General features: G+C 37.8%; 1 non-coding gene across 1 annotated transcript; it reads right to left on the reverse strand.

The window, feature by feature from the left end:
• Positions 1-20784: 20784 nt before the first annotated feature.
• On the reverse strand, positions 20785-20891 carry LOC123827842. The gene has a single exon (XR_006787345.1). It is a non-coding gene; the product is annotated as a U6 spliceosomal RNA (small nuclear RNA).
• Between the last annotated feature and the right edge of the window lie 261 nt (positions 20892-21152).

Consider the following 21152-nt stretch of genomic DNA (forward strand, 5'->3'; position numbering starts at 1 on the left):
ACACCAACAACAGAGACAAAATTCACTTCCCTTTCCTACAGAACTTGCATTTTATTTTTTACTTTTTATTTTAATTTTTTACTATTATTATTTATTATTATTTTATTTTTAATCCTCTTCCTTCCATGTAGTTTAATTTCTTCATGTTTGTTTGACTTCATTGTTTGACTGGTTTTCTTTGTTCTCCCTTTCATATTGCATTTTAAGTTCTCTTCCTTCACTCATATTCCTATAACACACTACTCTTGGTCTTTTACCTTTTTAAAATATATTTTATTGATTATGCTATTACAGTTGTCTCATTCGCCCCCTTCACTCTCCTCCACCCTGCACATGGCTTCGCACCCACATTCCCCCCTTTTAGTTCCTGTCCATGTGTCATACTTATAAGTTCTTGGCTTCTACATTTTCCATACTATTCTTACCCTCTCCCTGTCTATTTTCTACCTACCATCTATGCTACTTATTCTCTGTATCTTTTCTCCCTCTCTCCCCCTCCCACTCTCCTGTTGCTAACCCTCCATGTGATCTCCATTTCTGTGGTTCTGTTCCTATTCTAGTTGTTTGCTTAGTTTGTTTTTGTTTTTCTTTTAGGTGTGGTTGTTAATGATTGTGAGTTTGCTGTCATTTTACTGTACATGTTTTTATCTTATTTTTCCTAGTTAAGTTCCTTTAGCATTTCATAAAATAAGGGCTTGGTGATGATGAACTCCTTTAACTTGATCTTATCTGGGAAACATTTTATCTGCCCTTCCATTCTAAATAATAGCTTTGCTGGGTAGAGCAATCTTGGATGTGGGTCCCTGCCTTTCATGACCTGGAATACTTCTATCCAGCCCCTTCTTGCCTGTAAGGTCTCTTTTGAGAAATCAGCTGATAGTCTTATAGGCACTCTTTTGTAGGCAACTGTCTCCTTTTCTCTTGCTGCTTTTAAGATTCTCTCCTTATCCTTAATCTTGGCTGATGTGATTATGATGTGCCTTGATGTGTTCCTCCTTGGGTACAACTTCTTTGGGACTCTCTGAGCTTCCTGGACTTCCTGGAAGTCTATTTTCTTTGCCAGATTGGGGAAGCTCTCCTTTATTATTTGTTCAAATAACTTTTCCACTTGTTGCTCTTCCTCTTCTCCTTCTGGTACCCCAATAATTCAGATGCTGGGACATTTAAAGATATCCTGGAGGTTCCTAAGCCTCTCCTCATTTTTTTCAATTCCCATCTGGATGTTTCTTTGTTCCTTCTGGTCCACTCCATTGATTTGAGTCCCAGTTTCCTTACCATCATGATTGGTTCCCTGTACATTTTCCTTTATTTCACTTAGTGTAGCCTTCATTTTTTCATCTAATTTGCAACCAAAATCAACCAATTCTGTGAGCATCCTGATTACCAGTGTTTTGAACTGTGCATCTGATAGGTTGGCTATTTCTTCATCACTTAGTTGTATTTTTTCTGTAGCTTTGATCTGTTCTTTTGTTTGGCCCATTTTTTTGTCTTGTCACACCTGTTACATAGCGAGGGGTGGAGCCTTAGGCATTCACCAGAGTGGGGCAACCCAGTCACTGGGTTGTGATACTGTATGTGGGGCAGGGGTCTGAGAAGGAACAATGGCACTTGCTCCACTCTCTGCCACATTTCAGTTACTCCCTCTGCTTCCTGCCAACAAATTGGGCCCTTCTTGTGCTAATTCCTGGGTGGATGGGTTTGTGTATGTCCTGGGACCCTGTGTGTGGATGAGTTTGTGTACATCCTGGGACCCTGTGGGTCTCTCCAAGGAACTCTTCTGTGAGGCTGGGAGTTTCATCTGACACCTCAACCCCCACAGGTGTTTTCAATCAGTGTTTTGAGGCTTTATTTCCCTGCACTGGGACCCGGGTTGTGTGGTCTCTTGCTCCCCAGTTTCCTCTGGTTTATCTGCACGTCCACCAGCCACCCAGCCACGAGCCCTCTCTGTCCAGGCTCCCTGACTCCGCTCTCCTACCAGTCTGGATGAATGTGTCTACTTTAACTCCTTGGTTGTCGGACTTCAAAACAGTTCAATTTTCTGTCAGTGCTGTTTTTTTTAAAATTATTGTTGTCCTTATTTGAGTTGTGTGAGGAGGCACAATGTGTATACCTACACTTCCATCTTGGCTGGAAGTCCAGTCTTTTACTTTTTATTATTTTTATTCAGACCATATATTTGTTTTCATATTATTGTTGTTCCCAATTCCCACACAACACCCTTCCCTGCTCTTGTTTCATTTTACTACCTTCTTGAGCTTAATTACTGTTGGGGCTAACTTCATTCTCTCACACACTGTGCCAAATTTCTACACCTTACTCTTACTATATCTCACCACCTAACCTACCATAAGCCTTCTGCTTTCTGGAGTTTTCTCATATTCTTTTTTTCTTCTAATAAGAGTATTATCTCTTTTTCACCTTTAAAAAGAGTGGCTAGTTGGATGAAATATGGTTATTGCTGTATTCCTCCAAAGGTTCTCCTATCTGTTCTCCACTTGTTGGCACTTTAAATCCTATAGAATACCCTACTGCTGCACAATCAAATCCACCTTCACCCTGCCTCAGATCACATAAAAGATAAGGTGGCAGTTGTGAATACCAGTAAACCCACTGGAGGAGAGAACCCACCAACAAAGGAGCCACCAAGGGATAAAACACAAGTACAACAAGAAAGCCACCTCAAATGGAAAAAAGGCAACCATAGAGCATCCAGACAAAGAATTCAAAGAGACCAGACCACTGAGTCCTGCAGAATTCCTACCATAGAAGGTCACCTTACAAAGACAGCGAGCAAATCAGAGCACTGGGAAATGCAGAAACAAACAAAAAGAGTCCCCTAAATCAGAGAGGCAAAGAAAAAAACAGAATTTGAAGCAGTGGAAGACTCTCCACTAAAAGAGCTAAATGAAATGGAGGCAAGCAAACTATCAGATATGGAATCCAAAAGGGTGGTAGTAAGGATGGTCAAGGAACTCACAGACAACTATAAGAAACTGAGTGAGAACTACAACAGTATGTAAAAGGAAATAGAAACTATACACAAGAACAGGGAAGAAATGAAGAATACAATATCTGAAATAAAAAACACACTAGAAGGAATTATAAGCATGGTGGATGAAGAAGAGAACCAAATTAGTGAGCTGGAAGACAAAGTGAAAAGAAACACCCAGGTAGAGCAGCTGCATGAAAAAAGACTAAAAATATGAAGATAGCTTAAGGGAACTCCAAGAAAATATGAAAAGCAACAACATTTGAATCATAGGAATATCAAAAAGAGAAGAAAATGAGCAAGGGATAGTAACCCTGTTTGAAAAAATAATGACAGAAAACTTTCGGAACTTGGAAAGGGGAAAAACCGTGCAAGTTCAAGAAGCACAGAGAGTCCCAATCAAGATAAACCCAAAGAGTCCTACTCCAAGACACATCATAATTAAAATACCAGGTTTAAAGACAAAGAGAGAATCTTAAAAGCAGTAAGAGAGAAATAAGAAGTAATATACAAAGGAACCCCAATAAGGCTAGCAGCTGATTTCTCAATAGAAACACTGCAAGCCAGGACAGATTGACAAGAAACATTCCAAGTAATGAAAAGGAAAGGCCTGCGACCAAGACTACTCTAACCAGCGAGTCCCTCAATTAAAATGGAAGGCGAAATAAGGAGTTTCCCAGACAAAAGAAGGATTACAGAACATACCTCCCTCATCCCAGCACTGCAAGTTATGCTAAAGTGACTGTTGTAAGACAAGGAAAGAAAAGAGTGAGAGAGGGAGGAACACAGACACAGAAGGGGAAAAATGAATGAATACCTATCCATAATAACCTTAAATGTTAATGGATTAAATGCTCCAATCAAAAGACATAGGGTAGCTGAATGGATAAGGAAACATGACCTGCACATATGCTGCCTACAAGAGACCCACCTCAGAACAAAAGACCTACACAGACTGAAAGTAAAGGGTTGGGAAAAAATATTCCAAGCAAACAGGAAAAAAAAGCTGTGGCAGCAATACTGACATCAGAAAAAATAGACTTCAAAAGATAAGCCATAAAGAGAGACACAGAAGGACACTTCATAATAATAAAAAAAAGCAATGGTACGCCCTGGCTGGTGTGGCTCAGTGGATTGAGCACGTGCCTGTGAACCAAAGGGTCACTGGTCTGATTCCCAGTCAGGGCACGTGTCTGGGTTGCGGGCCAGGTCCCCAATAGGGGATGTGCAAGAGGCAACCACACATTAATATTTTTCTCCATCTCTTTCTCCCTCTGTCCCCCTCTCTCTAAAAATAAATAAATAAAAATCTTTTTAAAAAAGCAATGGTACATTTACATGATGGAATACTACACAGCAGAAAGAAAAAAGGAGCTCCTACATTTTACAACAGCATGGATGGAACTGGGGAGCATTATGCTAAGTGAAATAAGCAAGATGGTAAAAGACAAATACCAAATGATCTCACATTTAAGTGGAACCTAATCAACAAAACAAACAAGCAAGCAAAATGTAACCAGAGCCATTGAAATTAAGAACAAATTGACAGTAACCAGAGGGGAGGTGGGAAGGGGTAATGCAGGGTGAGGGTGAAGGATTTTCAGGAATAACTATGAAGGTCACATGGACAAAACCAAGGTAGGTAGAATCAGTGGTGAGAGAGGTGGGTATGGCCAGGGTGGGGAGAGTGGTTGGGGTGAAAGGCAGGTAACTGTACCTGAACAACAATAACATTTTAAAAAAACAACAATTTTGAACTTAAAAAAGGAAATTAAAGAAGACAGAAACAAATGGAAGCATATGCCATGTTCATGGATTGCAATAATTAACATCATCAAAATGCCCATACCATGCAAAGCAATTTATAGTTTCAGTGCAATCCCTATTAAAGTATCAATGACATATTTCACAGATATATAACAAACATTTCATAAATTCATATGGAGCCATAAATGACCCTGAATAGCTGCAGCAATTTTGAGAAAGAGTAACAAAGTAGGAGGGATAAAATACCTGATTTAAAAAACTATATTACAAGGCCACAGTAATAAAAACAATCTGGTATTATCATAAGAACAGACACATAAATCAATGGAACAGAATAGAGAGAGCCCAGAGATAAGCCCAAGTTTCTATGGTCAGTTAGTATTTGACCAAGTGTGCACAAACATAAAATGGAGTAAAAATAGCTTCTTCAACAAGTTACCTGTCAGCACCAGAGTTGTGGGTTGAATCATAAATTTAAGGTAGAGTTACTAAGTCTACAGTAATGGGATAAAGAGTAGATGTACAGATTTGAAATCTTTTTCACAGATTATATGTTTCAAATGAAATTTTCTGTGATACTCAATAAGTTTAAAAAGATAAACATGGAGCTACTATTGTTAAAGTTTTTTTTGTTGGGAGTTCCTGAGTAATGCCCCTTGACTTTCACTTTTTCTCCATAATGGCTCTAGAGTAACTCATTAGAACTCCCAAGACTTCTAGTAGTTAGAAAATCATAAGTAGAGGATTAGCACAAGGGCACACGGCACTCAAAGTGGGGCTCGAAAACTTATGGTCAAGGATGGAGCTGAGGAAAAGAATAGTGGGAGTACTCTGGAATGGAAACTCATTTATATATTGAGGGAATGTGTAGACATGGATATGAGTCAGATTCATACAGGCAATTCAATCATAGCTTTCTACAAGGAAGGAAGGTTTAGGTAAGTGATACCCTCAACACCAGACAAACAGAGAGAAGTACAGAAATGCTGGAAATGATAAAAAAGGAGGGTCATTAGAAGGTTAGAAATCAGAAGGCTCCATAAGACCTAGGGAATGTACATAAACAAGTATGAAGTGGGGAGGGAGGGAAGGAGAAATGGAGAGAGACAGACAGAGAGAGACTGAGAAGTGAGTGAAGTGCCAACCTCAGGTTAAGAAGTTATATAAATAAATAAAGTATAAACTACAGGAAAAGTCCTTTCTGGAGAAGCAGTTAAATGACTGTGGGTATAAAAAAAGCTGACCTATTTTTTTAAATGAAATTAGAATACACTATGTGAAGTTCCACAAGGATCTGGGGGAAAATTGTCTTTGGAAGAAAACTGGTGTGTTTGTGTCAGAGAGAGAAGGACCAGACAGGAGAGGGTTAAGTAAATAAAATATGCTGAGGAGAGTCTAATGTGGAGAGGAACCATCTGGCAAAGTCTCCAGGATGCCCACACTGCCTTCTTTCTCAGTGCCCTTCCCTTGGGGCCTTGGAACAGCTGTGTTGAGATACTAGACGCAGAGTTTTCACATTCATATCTAAAGTGAAACCAAAAATGTCTGCATTGATGCTGATTAGAGAGAACATTTGAGTGGTTCAATATTGAAAAGATTTGTGGCACATTGGACTCCCTTGCTTTGAAACACCCAACTTGTTATGTTTTTTTTCCCCCAATGCTACTTGGCTCAGCTTTTATTTTCAAATCTTCTTGCTTTATTGCTGTATTGTCTTTGCTGGTGATAAATACAGAATTTCAAGGAAATTCTTTTTAGAGAGTCCACAGAGCCAGTATTTCATGCTGCGTGATATGTTAAAAAGAAAAAAAAAAGGCTTTAGGATCAGTGAGGGTTGTGTGAAAATCTGTCACTTGGGCAAACTGCTTAACCTCTCTAACCTCAGATTGATCATCTGTAAAATGGGGTAGTCATACTTGTCCTGCATGGTTGCTGTGAACAATAAATGTGGCATAGATGGTAAAGTACTTAATATGGTGCCTAACAGTCTTTGCCCCACAAATGTTAGTTGCTAATTATAATTGCCATTGTCATTAACTTTTCCTAATGGAAATGGAAATATGTACTTCCTAACTTGATGCACACATTTGTGTGTGTGTGTGTGTAAAACACATTTAAGTCTTTGATTAGAGATAGTCATCTGATTTTTGTGACAGAATTTAATTCAGCCCCGAGTGATCTAAAATACAAGTAATATATGGATCATGTAGAAATGTTCTTAGGACACGTTTTCTCACAGTTTATACTTATAAAATTTCTAGAAGCCATTGGATTATACTGAGTTAGTAGAAAGCCATTATGGGTAAGAAAATGAGAGTGGGAAGACCAGGGAGCATGGTTCATTTTCTACAATTCCTACCTCTACTTCAATCTGAGAAACTGCATTTTTACACCCCCCCCCCCCCCAAAAAAAAGGCATGGAAGTTTTGTGCTGGAAGGCAAAGGAAGACAGTGTTTCAAGGAGGAGGAAGTGATCAACCATTTCAAATGCTAAGTGCATCAAATAGTCCCCAAGTAAGATGTGGAGCTTTGAAAGTTTGTTGTCTTATTAGAGAGGGTAGGAATCCTAAGCAGCAGTGATTTTATAGCCATGACCCAGAGTGTTGGGAGGAGCTATACAAGTATTTGATCAATGGGATTCTACAAAACCATTTATCAGGAGTCATAGATAGGATTAAGAAACTAGTGATGGAGGAGTAGCATTCCTAGCTCCTAGAACCCTATTCTCTATGGGAATTGAGGCTTTTTCCTATCTCTCATTTATGCAGAGAGGGTAATTAAACCCAATGGAGTTTATACAAGGTGTCAATTTAAGAAAAAATCATGGTAGAATGTCATACCAGAGCAACTAGAGGATTAACCAAAATGATGGAAGATCAGTGGCTAGTAAATCAGATGGATCAGTGATCAAGCAAGTTCTTAAATGGCAGCTAAATGATGCTACTGAAAACTAAGGCTGGAAATTGGCTAGGACCATAGAGGTTATCAAAGACAATAATCAAGAAATGAGGTTATAAGAGTGAGACAAAAGGGATCACTTTCTAGGATGAAGGGGGAAGTCAACCAAGGAGCAACCCAGTGGAGAGTGGGGATAAACATCAAATAATTAGATTGGACTCCATGGTCCTTCAGTACCTCTGTATATCTGGTATGTTATTGTTCTCTCTCTAGTGAACACATTTTGAAGAATTACCTTTGAAAATTTTTTCTTAGATGTGACCATACCTTCAGACCCCATGTGGTCTATTGGAAAGAATAGGATAAGATATAAGCAACAAATTAGATTTATAGAGTTCACCTTCCAAGTATCTGATGTGTCTCTCCCAACCAAATCTGCTGTCAAGTGGAAAGAATCTTACACCCTTTGGCATAGTGTCTGCTGTGGTACTCCAAAGGAATCTGACCTTACATTTCAACTTTCAAATGGCAAATTTCTAGCATTAATGAAAGGTCAGTGACCTTTTTATGCCACTCTAATCACACACACTGTTTGCTGGTGTTTCTCAAAGGGTGCCTACTAATCAGCTACATTGAAGTCACTTGAAGGGCTGTATTAAAAATGTAGACCAGTTAGCTCTCTTCCAAATTAGGTAATTCAGAGTTTTGAGGGCAAGACCTGGGGATCTGCTTTTTAACATACCTGCTAGGTACTATTTATCCTCAAGTTTGAGAACTACAAACATATGAAGTAATCCACTTAACTTCATTTTTATTGTATTTTTTCCCATTACCATTTAGTCCCCCTATACCCTCCTCTTCCCCACTGCAATTGCCACACTGTTGTCCATGTCTAGGAGTCCTTTTTCCTTTTACTCAATCCCTCCACTTCACTAGCTGTCATCCTGCTCTCTATCTGTTGGCCTTCCTCTATTTTTCTTGTTTGTTCAGTTTGTTCATTAGATTCCACAAATGAGTGAAATCATGTAGTATTTGTCTTTCTCTGACTGGCTTATTTCATTTAGCATAATGTTCTCCAGGTCTATTCATATTGTCATAAGGGGTAAAGTTTTTCTTTTCTACAGCCAAGTAGTATTCTGTTGTGTAAATGTCCCATAGTTGTTTTATCCACTCACCTACTGGTGGACACTTGGGCTGCTTCCATATCTTGGAGATTGTAAATAATGATGCAGTGAACATAGGACTGCTTATGTTCTTCTGAATTAGTGTTTTGGGTTCCTTAACTCCTTTGTTTATGTGAGCCTTGAGATGGGATAAACATGGTCAGGTTAAATAGGTTCCTTCCCTGGAGTTTTCTCATAGTTTGTACTATGTACATGGTGTGACATCCAAAATATAGCTATTTAACCAAAAGTTAGTGTAGGTTGAGTGCTACTGGATGATGCTCCTGTTTCTCAATGCTTTTAAACAGTTTTCACATACCCATGAACCCCAGTTTTACTTTTGTTTAAATATGTTCTGAGTACAGAAGTCAGGGTGGTGGACTTTAAAAAAGTCATCTGCTTTTAGTGCATCTAAGATTCATTCATCATAGCTCCTGTGAGTATAGACAGCATATCAATTACACTTTATTTTTGTATGACATGCAATGAAGGGGAGTCTGAGGGAAATTAACTTCAAATTTCTTTTAGTCCATAATCATGTTATCTGAAGTTTGGTAAAATATCTGGGAGAAAACACTAGATATATAAGAAAACGCATCTAAATAATACTCCAGTACTAAATGAGGAAAAAATTGACCTCTATATTGGCTAGGATTGATCTCACATTAGTGGGGAAGAAAGAACAAAAACTTTCATTATCATAGAGGTGATTCAGGGGATAGAAGTCTGACCTTTCTTCATTCTGCAAAAGTTGTATTATTAAAGATCCAGTAAATTATGGAACTGCTGAAGTAAAATGTTATTTTTTTATTTTCTTGTTTTTACATTTTTTATTGTTGTTCAAGTACAGTTGTCTCCATTTCTCCCTCACCAGTCCACTCCACCCCAGCCATCCCCAGTTCCCACCCTTGATCCTGTTCTCCTTTGGTTTTGTCCATGTGCCCTTTATACATGTTCTGCATTTTTAAAAAATTCATTGTCAATTTTATTGGGATTCTGATTTAGACTAGCAACCATAAAAACATTTTGGAGGCAATTGGGAACATTCCTATATGTATCAGATATTAACATTATTTTTTTCAAGATGTGAGCTATTTTATTTATTTACTTACTGTTGTTCAAGTATAGTTGTGTCCATTTTCACCCTACCATGCCCCCCCTCCCCACTCATCCCCATCTCCCACCCTTGAATTACCTTCTTTGCCTTTGTCCATGTGTCCATTATATATGTTCTTTGATGGCCCTTCCCCTATTCTCCCCTATTATCCCTCTCCCCTCTCCTCTCTGGTTACTGTCAGTTCGTTCTTCACAGAGAGATGCAAATTAAAACCATGATGACATACCACTTCTCACTATTCAGAATGGCCATCATAAACAAATCAACAAACAACAAGTGTTGGAGAGATTGTGGATAAAAGGGAACCCTAGTGCACTGTTGGTGGGAATGCAGACTGGTGCAACCACTGTGGAAAACGGTATGGAATTTCCTCAGAAAACTAAAAATGGAACTTCTTTTTGAGCCAGCAATACCACTGCTGGGATTATATCCTAAGGATCTTGAAACACCAGTTCAAAAGAACCTATGCATCCCAATGTTCATAGCAGCACAATTTACAATAGCCAAGTGCCGGAAGCAACCTAAGTGCCCATCAGTGAATGAGTGGATCACAAAACTATGGTACATTTACCCAATGAAATACTATGCTGCAGAAAGAAAGAAGGAGCTCCTACCATTTGCGACAGTGTGGATGGAACCGGAGAGCATTATGCTAAGTGAAATAAGCCACGCGGTGAAGGAGCAATAGCATATGACCTCACCTATAAGTGGAACCTGATCAATAAAACAAACAAGCAAGCAAAATACAACCAGTTGGGTTGTTTGTCTTCCTGGAGGGATGTTGTGTGAGTTCTCTCTATATTTTGGAGATTAAACCCTTGTCTGAGGTATCATTTGCAAATGTGTTTTCTCATACAGTTGGTTCTCTTTTCATTTTGATGCTGTTTTCTTTAGCCATGCAGAAGCTTTTTATTTTGACAAGGTCCCATTTGCTTATTCTCTCCTTTATGTACCTTGCTCTAGGGCAGGGGTGTCAAACTCACTTTCACCAGGGGCCACATCAGCCTCGCAGTTACCCTCAAAGGACTGAATGTAATTTCAACTCCTTAACAGTTAAGGAGTAGTCACATTTATACAGTCCTAAAATTACATTTGGCTCTTTGAAAGCAACGGTGAGACTGATGTCGCCCCCTGTAAAAATGAGTTTGCTTCCACTGTTCTAGGGGACATATTGGTGAAAATATTGCTGCATGGGATATCTGAGATTTTCCTATGTCCATTTGAAAAATGGGCAAAGGGCTTGAACAGACACTTCTTTGAGGAGGACTTACACAGGGCTCAGAGACATGGAAAGATGCTCAGCATCACCAGCCATCAGAGAGATGCATTTTTTTTATCTAAAGAAATTATTGATCATTTTCTTTGTATCTTCATGAAGTCTAATTGACAGGCTAACACAAAAGTACAGGCACTATGAAACACCAAGTTGCAGAACTGATGCAGAGATGAAGTGTTTCTAGAAAAACAAACAAAAAACCTAAAAGACTGTTTTACTTTTTCTCTGTCCCTAGAAATAGGAGTAAGCCTCTCTCAACTCCACTGCTAGCTTCTGGAGTGGCTGTTAGAGGGGTTGTGAGAGGTTAGGTTATTATTTTAAAGAGGTATTCTGGCAGTTTAAATGTTCAATAATTATTTACTTCATGCTTCTAGTATGCCTGCTATTGTGGTGGATGCTATATGAAGATCACCCCAATTTATTCCTTTGTGCATTTTTTTTCTTGAAAAGAAAGGTATTAATGCAGACATTAGCTTTACCTATAAACACCTGAAACAGGTGTTGAATGGGTCCAACAATTCAGCTAAATTGGATTTTTGGCATTTATTAAAATTACCTCCACCCCTTTCCACTCACTGCCTTTAGCTGGTTTAACTCAACATGTCAGCATTCTGAAGTTGGTCAGTTGATTTACCCATGTAGAAATAGCCTTTGGTAAATAAATAATGGTTATAAATAAATAATGGTTAACAAAATTTCCCAAGCTAATGAAGTTTGATTGAATTCCTTGAGTAATTATCAACAAGCCAAACTGGAAGCAGGAAAAGCCTCATGTTGGTTCATTCAACTCAAGGATTGAACTCCCAGGCAATATCAAACCTGGTAAAATATGAGGCTAGATTAAACATAGTGTTAGAGGATCATTTCAAGGTTTGATCAAGTGTCAGAAGTAGCTTTTTATTGCTATTGAAATTTCAAGACAGAACAGAAGATAATAGTCTCTTTGGTGGTTATCTTTGGGTAGGTGTGACTTCAGGGTCATAGATAAATAAAGATGATTACCATCTGTATACCCACCTACTATGCAGTCCCTCAACTCTGCAAATTCCCATTAGGCTCATCCAACAAGATTTTATTACAGGTCAATAAATAAGAAGGAAGAAGAGTGATTGTAGCTGGTGCTTTGTGGTAGAAGGAAGGAACACAGCTGCATTTAATTGTGTTGTGACTGTTGTATTTGGCTTCAGGTTTGCATTCACTTAATCATAATTTGTTTATCAAGCAAGCATTAAGTCTCTCTTCATAAAAAATATCTTCAATCTACTTCTTCAAATGGTTTTCCAGTGCTTAACAAGCTTACTACAGTGGTCTCCTGTGAGGTAATCATGAATCACAGGCTTTGTTTATGGGTCATGGTTTTTCCTGGGCGTTAGCCTTAAGATGCCAATTAATGGGCCCCTCATCAATCAGTTGGGTAGACACACACTTGTCTGCTTGCTTAGTCCAGAAGAAGACAGCCTAGTACCTCTGTAGTCCCATGTCATTTTGCATTAATATCAATCTGAGTACAATGGCTGCTTCTTTATTTATTATGGTGGAATAAGGCAAGAATGCCATTCCGGCACAATGGCAAAATATAAATATAGGATGGAAAGAATTCAGATAGAGAAAAGAATAATAAGGCTTTCCACAGTCAGGGTCAGGGTCAGGGTTATGGTTGGTAGGTAAGATATTAATAGAGCTTGGAAACTTGTGTGAACATGGCAATGAGTCTGTGAAAACACACATATGGCCTATTATTATCCTGGAAAACTGCATCCTTAAAAATATAATCTTAAAAGAGAAAAAATAAAGGAGAATGACATAATGACTTTGTAGCTGTTTTCAACTCTGATCTTGTCCACTACAGCTGGAAATCCCAAAGGGTGGTGGCCTAGTTAGCTGTGGCCTTCTTGTAGTGGAAATATTAAAATGAGGAAGTAATTATTATGCTTTCATTGTAGGCCCAGAACTATATTATACACAGTAGGGGTCTGAGGAATAAAATAAGAAGAAGAACGTCAAGATTATTGCTCATAATTAGTTTCTAGTGTAATGGAAAGGGTGTGTATGTACATGAGTATAGTAGAGAACAATGTACAAAATCATTGATTCTTAGAATGTTAAGGGACAAAACTTAAAAAGCGTCTTCTTCAACCTACATTCTGATGCTTAAATATTCCTAAATCACATCAATCAAGAGGTTACCCAGTATATGTTTGAATTCTCATACTGACAGAAATCTCATTAATTTTGGAGGTCATTCACTAAGAGTGCAGACAGCTGACTTTTAGAAGGTAGTTGCTTATGTAGGGCCCAAATCTGCTTACCTGGAGTAGCCACCAAGGTGAGACCACTTATCACAAGTATACTTCCTCCTTCCACATGATACTGAAAATAGCAGCTATGTATTGTGGAAACTTCTCTTATTATTAAAAAACATATTTTTCCTTCAATAATTCTATTATAAGACAATGGGTAATTAAGCACAGAATTTTGTGACACAAATGGTCATTAATATAGAAGTTCAGAGGAAGAAGTGTTGAATTGGACTGGGTTGTCAAGAAAAATGAAGTGTTACTTGAAGTGTTTATTTGTTTACTTGTCTATTTTATGTCTCTCTCACTAGAATGTAAGCCCCATGAGGGCAAATACTTTCTTATTTACCATTGTGTTTCCAGAACTTAAGTTATGCTTGGTAAATAGTGGGTGCTCAATGAGAATGGGATAATATGGAGAAAATAACTGGAGGAAAGTTTCTTTGGGATATCTTACCAGAAGATAAACCATAAACTTAAAGCCACTGAGTGAAAAGATACTTACTGGGATAGGCTTGTTGCATTTGGTAACTGATGTAAGTACAATAGCCAAAGGCAAAGTTCCCTGGAAAGTGATCATTCACTTATAAAAGTCTGTAAGCTGCCCTGGCTGGCATGGCTCAGTGGATTGAGCGTGGGCTGTGAACCAAAGCATCACAGGTTTGATTCCTAGTCAGGGCACATGCCTGGGTTGCAGGCCACGGCCCCCAGCAACCGCACATTGATGTCTCTCTCTCTCTTTCTCCCTCCCTTCCTTCTCTAAAAATAAATAAATAAAATCTTAAAAAATTATTTTAAAAAGTCTGTAAACTAATGGCTATAAAGTTTGCAAAAAGGTCTTATTGGCTGGGAATTTCCAAGAGAGAATAACAAAAATATTCATTATAGTTTTGTTATTCATTTCAATTTTGTGTAGATATTTATTGATTTGGAAGTTATGAAAGGAGAAAAGCAAAAAATATGGGGATCAGGGTTTATTGCTTTAGCCACCATACTGACCTTTGCCTCTGAAGGTTCTTCCCTTCTTTCTAAAGGTGATATCTTGTTTAGCCAAAGACTACCAGGAAGACACTTGTAATTGAACATGTAGGATTTAATACCAATTCCAATAAAGGAAAACACAAACCATGGGGAACCATGAGGTGCCTCAGGGAGAGAGAATTAAAAAGGACATGTTACAAGATTTAGACCATGCTTAGGTGATTTAGAGAAGGGTCCAATGAAGCAGAGATTCTCTCTAGATTGGATGGTGTCAGCAAACTCAGATGATTCTATCATTGGATATCTCAATAAATATTATCTATAGAGAGGGAATATAGAGAGAATACAGTGAGGGTAAGGCTATAATTTGTAAAGAAGCAGCAGAGACTCAGGTTAGCCAGGAGTTTGGGAAATATTCATGTTTTTGTTTATTCTTAGATGCAAAGTATGCAGCATGCTTCCCCACCCCCACAGTTTATGTGGTTACAGAGTAACCTTGTCTGATGTCGGTATTCTGTGAGATTATGCTTAACAGAACAACCGGCCTAATTGTGAGCACCAGGCCTGCTCTAACAACATTGGAGCCTAAATATCAGATTTGTTTCTGGATATCAGGGCTGGTATTTTTTTCTTTCTTAGCAGCAAAAGTATTATGGAAGGAGAAGGTGGCTCCTATAATGATGATATTTCATTCTTTTTTTTCCAAATTTATCATAGAAAATAAAGTCAATAATATTGTAATAACTATGCATGGTGCCAGATGAGTAGTAGACTTATCAGAGGTATCACTTTGTCAATTCTATAAATATGTAACCACTATGTTGTATACCTGAAACTAACATAAAATAATATTGAATGTCAACTGTACTTGAAAAAAACAATAATTCATTAGGCACTGACTCTATACTCAACTAAGGGAGAATCATGATCAGAGGATTTTGCCAATGTATGATCTTGATATTGTTGATTAATTTTTGCTCTTCATATGATCTATGCATATTCACAGGTAGTACTACAATATTTTTTCATAGTCTACCTCTGGTTTTCAAGATGATTTTGAAATGCATTCACAGAATTGCTTAGTGTGACCACTCTGTTCCCTTTTACTATCCCAATTTTTGCTCTTCTTCTCAATCATTTTTTAATGAAAAAGACACAAATACTTTCCATTCTGCACACTAGGCTCTCTCCCACTGAGTACAAATTAGTTGCTGTATTTACCTACACAGCCTCTGCTGCTGAATTTATAGACTACTAGTGTTCACTGGGAATTCATTCTGAGTAATATATTTGGCCACAATCTACCTTTCAGTTCATTTAGGAATGTCCTCCAATTTGTTGTAGATAATTAATATCATTTGATCATTTGCAAAACATTTTAAACCAGCCAGTAAAGAGGCAGAAATAGCTTAATTTTTACTTATGGTAGGCTTTTTGGGTAAGACTTGGTGGATTTTGTATAATGCTTGCGTTTGGACAATTATTAAGAGAACAGAAAATATATCAGTAAAACAAACTCCTCTTGCTTCCCTAATGTTCCATGATTTTAGGAGCACTGGGCAATTTTATTGTGTGCCTCTCCCATGAAGAATGAGCTTTACAAAGCTAGGAGGACTCTTCCTATGTTAACCATAGAGAATCTTCTAATTCCCATGCACAAAGACAAAGTGTTTACATAAATAAGGGCCTCACAAACATAATTGAGCCTTAGAAAGGTTTCTAGCTGTGGAGAGAAGATGGATGAAGTGACATTGTTACTAAAAGTTGCATACTGGGTTTAAGAAAGAAGACGTGATTTGCACGCAAGTACCCAGATTGATTCCATGAAACTCAGAAATTGCAAACTAAAGTTTATCAGTCTTTACTTTTTACCATACCATAGAATGAGCCACAGAAAATGTTATTGACTGAATTGCTTTCCCATTTTTATTTATCCTGTCATACAATCAATTCTTTGAATGTATTCCAAAGTCATCTTGGAGACCTCAGAGAGACTGTGACAAAATATTATAGCAGCACCTGTGGGTATCTATTGACCCAGTGAAGACCAAAAATTAATCAACAATCAAAACAAGTTCAGAAAATGATAAGATATTATATGTTTCTGATTTCTTTCCACTTATCCTCTGGGTACTATTTTCATGTATTCTGTATCTTCCCTATTGCTGGGTGCCCTTAGTTGTCCTCAAGATACATCAGGACCAACTATCTTCCCTCCATATACATACACACTGTAGCTATACTCATGACTTAGACCTGTCTCAAAACTTTCCTTTACCATTTCTAATTTACAAAGGGAACTCTTAAATAATTTGAAAACTTATACAAAAATAATTTATATCAATGATGGTGAGATACTGTGTTTGCCTTCCATGGATATATTAGTTCTGTTTCACTTGAAGATGCTGTGTAATACATATAATTTACTCTTTTCTCAAAAATGATAAGACTGTATATAATTAGAAAAATGCAGTAAAAATATTTTCGGGGGGAAGAGATAGCAGTGGAGTAAGTGGAAGCTACACTAACTTCTTCCCAGGAACAAGCTGGAATTACATCTAAACTGTAGAGAAATCATCCTGAATAACCAACTGAACAAGAGCTGGAGAGAAACTTTATAACCAAGGACAGGCTGAAGAAACAGCTTCACCACAACAACACTGGTAGGGAGTGTGGAAGAGTGCAAGAAGGCTGGCTGGACTCCCATGGGTGGTAGCTGAAGTTCCAGAGGGATATTTCAGAGGCCAGAGTGTTCCTTCTAATAATTATGGGATCTAAACCCCAAGCTGGGCTCCCCAGCATACAGCACTAGAACCAGGAAAGGGACCCAAATAACATCTGATTGTGAAAAGCAGCAGGGATTGTCTGCCAGGGAGAGATGACTAGAGATGCAGAGAGTTTCTGAAAGGGCCAACACAAAAATTTTCATTTTCAGCCACTTACCCTGGACACTGGCAAGGGAAGGGCAAAATGGACTAGATATGCTTGAGGAAAGTCTGGGCCTGGTGGCTCTGGACATAGAAACCATAAACAAAGAACCAGTCAGAACTAGAGAATGCAAAATCTGAAGTAATAATACACTGGAAGGAATAAACAATAAGTTAGATGAAGCAGAGGATCAAATCAACGATTTAGAAGACAAGGTGAAAAAAATACAACCAAGTAGAGCAGCAAAACTAAAAAAGAATCAAAAGAAATGAGGAGAGCTTGAGAAAACTATGAGACAACATGAAGTGTGACAACATCTATATCATGAGAATGCCAGAAGGAAAGGAGAGTGAGCAAGGGATTGAGAACATATTTGAAGAAATAATGATAAAAACAAAATTTCCTTAGTCTGGTGAAGGAAAATGACACACAAACCAAGGAAGCACAGAGAGTCCCACATAAGACGTACCTAAAGACACCTACACCAAGATACATCATAATTAAAATGGCAAAGCTTAAGAAAAGGAGAGAATCCTAAATGCCACAAGAAAAAAAAAACAGGTAGTTACCTACAATGGAGCTCCAATTAGACTGTCATCTTATTTCTCAGCATGAGAAATAGGGTAGCAGGGGGTAGCAGGAACATTTCAGGCCAGAAGGGATTGGCATGAAATATTCAAGGAGATGAAAAGCAAGAACCTACAACCAATGCTAATTTACCCAGCAAAGCTATCATTTAAAACTGAAGGAGAAATAAAGAGCTTTCCATACAAGAAAAAAGTAGAGGAGTTTGTTAACATCAAACCAGTACTGCAACAAATGTTAAAAGTCTTTCCTTAAGAGGAAGAAAAAAAAAGAAAAATCAAAACAGAGGAAAACAGTCTAATGATAAAATGGAACTATATACATATCTATCAATAATCACCTTAAATATAAATGGCTTAAATGCTCCAACTGAAAGACAGAGGGTAGCTAAATGGATAAGAAAACAAGACCCATATAAATGCTGAGTACAAGAGATCCATTTCAGATTGAAAAATACACACAGACTCAAATTAAAGGGTGGAAAATATATTTTATGTAAATGGAATGGGGTAGCAATACTTATATCTGACAAAACAGGCTTTAAAATCAAGGCTATAGTAAGAGACAAAGAAGAACACTACATAATGATATAACCCTAGTAAACATTTATGCACCAACATAGGAGAACCAACCTAAATATGTGAAGCAAATCTTGATGAACATAAAGGGAGATATTGACAGAAATACTGTCATAGTTGGGGATTTTAACACCCCATTGACTTCAATGGATAGAACTTCCAGGCAGAAAATCAACAAGAAGACAGCAGCCTTAAACAACACATTAGGTCAAATGAGTTTAATTGATATCTTCAGAGCATTTCACCAGAAAACAGCAGAATATACATTCTTTTGAAGTGTACATGGGATATTTTATAAGATAGTCCCATATTAGGACACAAAACAAGTCTCAATAAATTTAAGGAGATTGAAATCCTATCAAGCAGCCTTCTCTGACCACAATGCTATGAAACTAGAAATCAATCACAAGATGAACACTGAAAACATACAAAGACATGGAAGCTAAACAATATGTTATTAAACAATGAATAGGTCAACAACAAGATCAAGGAAGAAATCAAAAGATAACTTAAAACAAATTAAAATAAGGATACAACAATTCAAAATTGTCAGACACAGGGGAAAGCAATCTTAATTGAGAAATCCATAGCACTGCAGACCTACCTCAAAAAACAAGAAAAGCTCAAATAAACACTCTAACTTTAAGCTTAAAGGAAATTAATAAAGAACAACAAACAAAACCCAAAATGAATAGAGGGAAGGAAATAATGAAGATCACGGCAGAAATAAGTGAAATGGAGTCTAAAAAAGATATAAAAGATCAATAAATCTAGGAGTTGGTTCTTTGAAAAGATAAACAAGATTGGCAAACTTTTTTTTAATCATTGTTCAAATACAGTTTTCTCCTTTTTACTCCCAATCGAGTCCCCCCTCCCACTCCTCCCCACTTCCCTCCCATTACCACCCTCCCCTTAGTTTATGACCATGTGTCCTTTAAGTTTGTTCCTGTGAACCCTTCCCACTGTCCCCTTAAGTTCCCTCTACTCTCTTCTGTGGGCACTGTCAGCCTGGCCTCTATTTCAGTGTCTTTGGTTATATTTTGCTTGTTTCTTTGTTTTGTTGTTTAGGATCCTCTTAAAGGTGAGATCATATGGTATTTGTCTTTCACTGCCTGGCTTGTTTCGCTTAGCATAATGTTTTCCAGCTCCATCCACGCTGTTGCAAAGGGTAGGAGCTCCCTCTTTCTTTCTGCTGCATAGAATTCCATTGTGTAAATGTACCATAGTTTTTTGATCCATTCATTTACTGATGGGCATCTTGGTTGCTTCCAGCACCTAGCTACTGTAAATTGTGCTGCTATGAACATTGGGATGCATAGGTTCTTTTGAATTGGTGTTTTAGTATTCTTAGGATAGAGTCCCAGCAGTGGAATTGCAGGGTCAAAAGGCAGATCCATTTTCAGTTTTCTGAGGAAGTTCCATACTGCTTTCCATAGTGGCTGTACCAGTCTGCAGTTCCACCAACAGTGCACTAGGGACCCCTTTTCTCCACAACCTCTCCAACACTTGTTGTTTGTTGCTTTGTTTATGATGGCCATTTTGAATGGTATGAAGTAGTAACTCATTGTGGTTTTAATTTGCATCTCTCTGATAGCTAGTGATATTGAACATCGTTTCATGTGTCTTTGGATTTTCTGTATGTTCTCCTTGGAAAAATGTCTGTTCAAGTCCTTTGCCCACTTTTTAATTGGGTTCCTTGTCTTCTTAGAGTGCAGTCGTGTAAGTTCTTTATATATTTTGGAGATTAAACCCTTGTCTGAGGTATCATTGGCAAATATGTTTTCCCATACAGTTGGTTCTCTTTTAATTTTGATACTGTTTTCTTTAGCTGTGCAGAAGCTTTTAATTTTGATGAGGTCCCATTTGTTTATTCTTTCCTTTATGTTCCTTGCTCTAGGGGACATGTCAGTAAAAATGTTTCTGCGTGAAATATCTGAGATTTTCCTACTTACGTTCTCCTCTAGGACTTTAATGGTGCCACATTTTATATTTAAGTCTTTTATCCACCTTGAATTTATTTTTGTATAAGGTGTAAGTTGGTGCTCAAGTTTCATTTTTTTGCATGTGGCTGACCAGTTCTCCCAACACCATTTGTTGAAGAGGCTATTTTTACTCCATTTTACGTTGCTTCCTCCTTTGTCAAATATTAATTGACCATAGAGACTTGGGCTTATTTCTGGGCTCTCTGTTCTGTTCCATTGGTCTAAAAATATGGAATGCTTCACGAATTTGTGTGTCATCCTTGCGCAGGGGCCATGCTAATCTTCTCTGTATCGTTCCAATTTTAGTACATGTGCTGCCGAAGCGAGCACAAGATTGACAAACTTTTAAGGATACTCCTCAAGAAAAAAAAGAGAGGGGACATAAGTAAATGAAATCAGAAATGAAAGAGGAGAAATTAACAAGTGACACCAAAGACATATAAAAGATTGTAAGAAAATATTATGAACTATCATCCCAACAAATTGAACAAACTGGATGAAATAGATGAATTGTTAGAAACACACAATCTTCCAAAATGAAATCAGAAAGAATAAAGAATCCCAATAGAGAGATTACACTGAGTGAGACCG

This window comes from Phyllostomus hastatus, unplaced genomic scaffold, assembly GCF_019186645.2.
Source record: "Phyllostomus hastatus isolate PE091 unplaced genomic scaffold, TTU_PhHast_1.1 phas_contig_90, whole genome shotgun sequence".
NCBI classification, from domain to species: Eukaryota; Metazoa; Chordata; class Mammalia; order Chiroptera; family Phyllostomidae; genus Phyllostomus; species Phyllostomus hastatus.